The sequence below is a fragment of the Pipistrellus kuhlii genome, unplaced genomic scaffold, assembly GCF_014108245.1.
Source record: "Pipistrellus kuhlii isolate mPipKuh1 unplaced genomic scaffold, mPipKuh1.p scaffold_m20_p_3, whole genome shotgun sequence".
Lineage (NCBI taxonomy): Eukaryota > Metazoa > Chordata > Mammalia > Chiroptera > Vespertilionidae > Pipistrellus > Pipistrellus kuhlii.
In genome coordinates this window covers 163,705,865-163,711,864 of record NW_023425529.1, presented here as the reverse complement: position 1 = coordinate 163,711,864, position 6,000 = coordinate 163,705,865, and the positions used below count along the sequence as shown (strand labels likewise).

The window sequence follows — 6,000 nt, the reverse complement described above, 5'->3', positions numbered from 1 at the left end:
TGATGTGTACTGATATGCCACATATTGATATTGCTATGCTGATAGTATTAGGATCCTAACTGAAAGCTTTGTTACAAGACTAATGAAAGGAAATGTTAATTAATCCTGAGATGATCTCCCTTTTTCCTCTAGATGACAGCAATAGAGATGCTGCAACCTCCTTCATCTTCCCACATGAAGCCGGAATCTGAGTCTACCTACGGGCGAGTCCCTGGCCTGCCTTTCAAACCAGATTCCCCGCTTAAACCCTATTATGTCGACATTGTGGCGATGTCACTGCACAGGGATGGGAGATACCTCAGGAGAGGAAAGAAAACCAGTGCTTTAACAACCCACCCATCCATACATGGAGGCGTGGGAATGTTTTGGTGACAGGTGGAAATATTTGAAGGGGTTACTTGTTTACTCAGAGAGTACCGTATTTTCCGGCGTATAAGACGACCCCCTAATTTTACAGTTAAAACATAGGTTTAGGCCTATATTCGCTGTATAAGACTACCCCCCACTTCCGAGGCAATACCAGTTCTTTTTTTAATAGACCGCCTCTCTGACTCTGGCCAATCTGAGTAGGCTTTTTACTAGAACACAGTGTAGCTTCGGGTACAGAACATGTAGAACACAGTGTAGCTTTGGGTACAGAACATGCAGAACACAGTGTAACTTTGGGTTCAGAACATGTAGAACACAGTGTAACTTCGGGTTCAGAACATGTACACTGTGTTCTAGTAAAAAGCCTGCTCAGATTGGCCAGAGTCAGAGAGGCGGTCTATCAAAAAAAGAACTGGTGTTGCCTCGGAAGTGGGGGGTAGTCTTATACAGCGAATATAGGCCTAAACCTATGTTTTAACTGTAAAATTAGGGGGTCGTCTTATACGCCGGAATATACGGTACTCGATTGTGTAGGCTTGAACCTTTACACAGCTCATAGCTAACCCCAACCTCCATGTGGCCCTTCCATCTGCACAAAGGGATTGTCACATGATTCGCCCCACTGGGCTGCTGTGAGATGATGTGTGGAGGAAGCTTGGCCAGTGACTTGTTCCTACCTATAAGTGGATGCCGGATTGATTATTTATTTATGACCCCCACTACCATGAACCATTGTGGGGGTGGTAACAGAACAGATGTATTTTTCATTCACTTGGTAAACACCAGCTTCTTCCCTCTTTCCCCAGATGTCAACTGAGTTGCTGTGAGGATCTCATGCCCCAAAACTGATTCATTCACTCAGCCAGGTGTGTGGGGGTGGGGACAGGGCCACCCCAGGTGCCAGGGCAGCCTGGTTTGGACGGTGGATGAGCTCAGGTGGGCTGGGGAGTTGGTAGGAAGCAAGGATTTTCCCTCCCGCAGGTAAGGAACTGCTTACTGGCTGCTTCAGGACTGTCTATTGCACATGTGTCAAACACAAGGCCCGGGGGCCAAATCCGTCCCGCCAGGCCTTGCAATGTGGCCCGGACCGCGCTGTCATCACTGCACTCCGCTGCGTTTCCATCACAATGACAGTTTATGACTGTTCAGTAAACCATTCGGCCCGCGATTTAGGCTGGATTTTAGATTTTGGCCCCTTCTCTGATTGAGTTCGACACCCCTAGTATTGCCTCCTGAAGCCTACCACGCGCCCACCTGAAGTCTGGTGCCAGAAGGGGACTGGGAGCATTTCGGTGGCCGGGCAGTAGAAGGAGCTCTGCACCAGGTATCACATGGCTGGTTTCTCCCTCTGGTTCTGCTGTGGCTCAGCCGAGGAGCCTCTGCCGGTGGCTTCTGCAGAGGCGGAGAGCTGGCGTCTTCTATGGAACCCTGATTCCTCTCCCCAGTCCCCTTCCTGATGCCGAGAACTGGAGATTGGGACACTTCTAAACTCCCCATCCCGCAGAGAGGTGCTGGAGCAGTGACAACTGCAGGCACCTGAGGCCCCCGGGTCTGTGCCTGTGCCTGCGCCTGTGTTTGTGCCTGTGAGTGGCTTTCATTACTCCACACCCCACTTGCTTGTTTTCCATGCTTCCCCCGCTTCCTCTCCGGGCCTCCCAGCGGCGTCCAGGATCCCTGCAGACATCCCTTCCCCGCCGGGACAGGGTCTTCGGGTTAACGGGGCTCTCACCTTCGCGGGGAAATAAAAGCTCTGTTATAACGGATTACAGAATCCGCTCTCCCTGGCACCATTCACAAAGTTTCCGTGAGTAAGCCGGTCCCTGGAGGGGAGGGCAGCCCGGCGAGGGTTAAGGAACCCGGCCGGCGCGGGAAGGGAGGGAGCCCGGGGCGCTCGGTGCTGAAAGAGGAAGGACCATCTCCTGTGGAACAGACCCCCGGCCACCCCGCCCTGGGTGTTTCAGCGCTCCCCTAACTTCGCTGGATCTCGGGGACCCGTCACGTGCAAAAAGCCGCCCACCTGCAGGGGGACCGGTCCCTGCGCCCCGGTCCGAGGGCGCCCTGCTCCGGCCGGGCAGAGGCGCGAGCTGCAGAGGGGGCGCTGGGGGCGCCGGGGGGCGGGTGGGCGCAGCCCCGCGGCCTCCGCCGCCGCCGCCGCCGCCGCCGCCGCTCCGCCCGCCGCCGCCGCTCCCCGCCCCCCGGGCCCCGGAGGCTCCGCGGCCACCGGAGCGGGAGGTGGAGCCGAGCCCGCGGCGGCGGCGGCGGCCGGGCAGGAGGGAAAGTTCGGGCGGCGCGGGAGCCGCAGGAGCCGGCGGGGCAGCCCGGGGAGCCTCGGGGTGAGTGGTGTCCCCTCCCCTGACCTTCCCGGCCGGCCGGGTGTGGCCCGCGTGGGGGCAGCGGCGGGGCGGCTTCCCGGCTCTGCAGCCCGCGACCTCGGGGAGGCTGTGCAGCCTGGAGTGGGGTGCGGCGCCGGCCTCCCGCCTCCTGCCCGCGGGGCTTTGGGCTGCGGGCTGCGGGCTGCGGGCTCCGGTCAGCGGAGGGGACTCTGCGCCCTGGGAGGGCTACGTCTTCGGGGGGACGGGCGGGCGGGGATACGCGAGGGGGAGGCTCCCGGGAGGGTCCGGGAAGGGCTGGGACCCTCTGAGTGTCCCTTGGCTTCGCCACCTTTCCGGTGGCCTGTAGCTGCTGAATGTCTTCCTCCTGAACCCCTAAAAAAGTGGCCGTGGCCCGTGCCCGCGGGGCTGCTCGGCGGGGCTGGGGTGCGGGTTCTGCAGCGATGGAGAGGGTGGCGGGGGCGTGCGCGGGCGGCGGGCGGGCAGCGAGCTCTCTCTCCCGCCGGGGACCGGACCCCGGGCTCCTGACCGTGACCCGGGATGCCCTGAGGAAGTGTTTTTTGCGAGGTCAGCAGCTGCTAGGAGCTATTTCAGGGCGGGGCTTGGGGGTGCCGGGGTGCGCAGGGCGGGAAGGAGGAGGAGGGAAGCTGTGCCAAGAGGAGGCAAAGTTGTTGTTTCCGCCACGCTTCCTGCACCTGCACCGCCGTCCGTGATGGCGAAGTTATCTTTTCATCGGTGAGCAAAGACAGAGTGATGGCAGAGGAGGTTTGAACAGCACCGTGCATGCTGAAACTGTAAACACTAATAAGTCGTAGAATGGTTACTTAGCATACTCCACTTTTATTCTGATTTCAAAGCCTCAGTATTTTTACATAAATGTCATTAGATGGGTCTAGACGATAAAAATAACTGTTCCTTCACACCTTTTTTTTTCCAACTAGACATTTAAATGTAATTCTACCAGATTTCTTGGATTTTGCGAACAGTGTTCATACAAGAGAGTCATAATTATCAATCCTGTTACTTGTAACAAGGAACATTAGTAAGTCCCGCGCAGTGTTGTCATGTTGCTAATTGGAAGGAGAAAAGTCTCTCAATTGGAATTAGAGGCATACAGCAAAAAAACGAAAGCCTTAGTCACAGCAAGGGACCTGACAGTGTGTGAGTGTGGAATAGGAAATGAGATTGTGGGTTGTGTACCTACAGAACAGCAGCTCCTGGGAAGCCAGGGAGGGGCCCTCCGTACCCAGTAGACTGGAACCCAGGATCTATTCCATACTTTCTCTGCATTGAACTGCCATGCGACATGGGCTCTAAATGACACGGTGTTGTTCAGCATTGTGTTCCAAATCGCATATGTCTGCTTGCAAACGGTACTGCTGGGGCTCAAAGCAAAGCGTCAATCGTTTGGATGCACTGAAGCGAGCGTTTGCTCTGCCATCCCAGATACCTGGCTTGCAAGTGGCCTCTGCCATTTAGTAACTGTATGGCCCAGGGTGAGTCACTATTCTTCCCCAGCCTTGGCTTCCCATGTGGTAAAATGCCAGCACCGTCCCTCCCCGTATGGAGATGCTGTGCCCCATGAAGTAACATTTAGGAACTTAGTCCAATGGCTGGAGCACAGTAAGAGCTTCCTTTGTCAATGCTGCATTTTGTCTTTTTTTACTTTTAGAAATCCCCAATTCCGACCTATTTCAACATTTTTTTAAAATTTAAAATTCTGCCGAAACCGGTTTGGCTCAATGGATAGAGCGTTGGCTTGGAGACTGAAAGGTCCTGGGTTCGATTCCGGTCAAGGGCATGTACCTTGGTTGCGGGCATATCCCCAGTAGGGGGTATGCAAGAGGCAGCTGATCGATGACTCTCTCTCATCAATGTTTCTAACTCTCTATCTCTCTCCCTTCCTCTCTGTACAAAATCAATAAAATATATTTAAAAAAAATTTAAAATTCTTTTTTCTTTGCAATCTTACTTTTCATTCATCCATTCAGTTTCCATTTGTTGAACAACCTCAGAGGCTGCCCTCTGTCGATGTTTGAAAGTGAGGAGCTGACATGTTGAGGCTGGTGTGGGGGATCCTTCAGGTTGTTCCTGTTGGTGAGAATCCGTCCTAGGATCCTAGGATGATGAATCATACTTTCCGGTCTTCCTGTTGTCCTCGCTCTGTCCTCAATGTGATGTGATTACACGGGGAAAGAAGGCAGGGGACGCCCTGTGAGGGTGCTCTTCTCTCCTGTCTACCCCCTCTCCTTGCCCAGCTCCGGGCCGGGCAGGGTGGCAGGGCTCAATAAACATTTGTTGATTTGAAATATAGAACGTAATGGAGTTATTCTGCAGGCCACAGCTTTTTATTATTTATTTATTTTCATTTTTTTTTTTATTTCGGATGAAAGGGCCTTGGGATTCTAAATGATAGCCATGCTATATGTTAGGGCTAATAGAGGTTATTAGAGAAGCAAAGCTCAGGTGGCCTTTATTACCTATTGATTTTGCCCGGTGATGAAGCAGTCTTATGAAACGGCGGAGGCCAGACTGGAGCGGTGGCTTCACCACTAGGGGCCTCCTCTGCCTCGTGTATCACCCGGGCTGGCAGTTATGGCTGTTATTCCGTCCTGTAAGGCGGCAGAGGGCTTCACCTTCCTGGCTTCCCAACACGAATACTTTATTAGGAAAGAGCAACCTTGTGTGAAAAGCATTACCAAAGGCCTAACACTAAATGAAAGCCGTCTGAAATGACAGATTCGGTACCCTTTGGAATGACTTTAGATGCAAAGGCTTACAGGAGATTGGAGAATTGGGCTTTTTACTTTGCACACCCTTATATTCAAATATATGATTTTAAAAAACTTCCTAAAAATCAAATATAGGGTTTTGATCTAGAATTTTCAAGGTGTGTGTGTGTGTGTGTGTGTGTGTGTATGTGTGTGTGTGTTTTGGCGATGTGTTTGGTGGAGCTTATTTTTATCTTTTAAAATGGCTTTATTTCCTAGCAACAGCAACAATAGAGCTTCGTTGTAGGTAGAAAAGGAATCTTCTCCGGTCAGTGAAGTTCCTGGACCATTTATTTTATTTTTATGAGGGGACCACATTCAACTCTACCTTTAAAACATATGGTTTATTATATTCCAAGATGCATCATTGAGAAGCATGTTTCTTTTGTGAGTTTTTGAAAAACCCCCTCTTATTTCTAAAGTCCGAGTTGAGCCAAAACCGGTTTGACTCAGTGGATAGAGCGCCGGTCTGCATACTGAAAGGTCCCAGGTTCGATTCCGGTCAAGGGCATGTACATTGGTTGTGGGCA

General features: G+C 52.7%; 1 protein-coding gene across 5 annotated transcripts in view; it reads left to right on the top strand.

The window, feature by feature from the left end:
• The first annotated feature begins 2,154 nt into the window (after nucleotides 1–2,154).
• CSGALNACT1 (chondroitin sulfate N-acetylgalactosaminyltransferase 1) overlaps nucleotides 2,155–6,000 on the top strand; it is a 299,546-nt gene continuing 295,700 nt past the window's right edge. For 2 of the 5 annotated variants that reach the window (XM_045588830.1, XM_045588829.1), the window contains exon 1: nucleotides 2,559–2,702. The gene's annotated coding sequence lies outside the window, so the exon portion shown is untranslated. Of the gene's footprint in view, nucleotides 2,174–2,551; nucleotides 2,703–6,000 lie in introns of those variants that run through there. The other 3 variants (XM_045588828.1, XM_045588832.1, XM_045588831.1) reach the window with 3 other exon arrangements.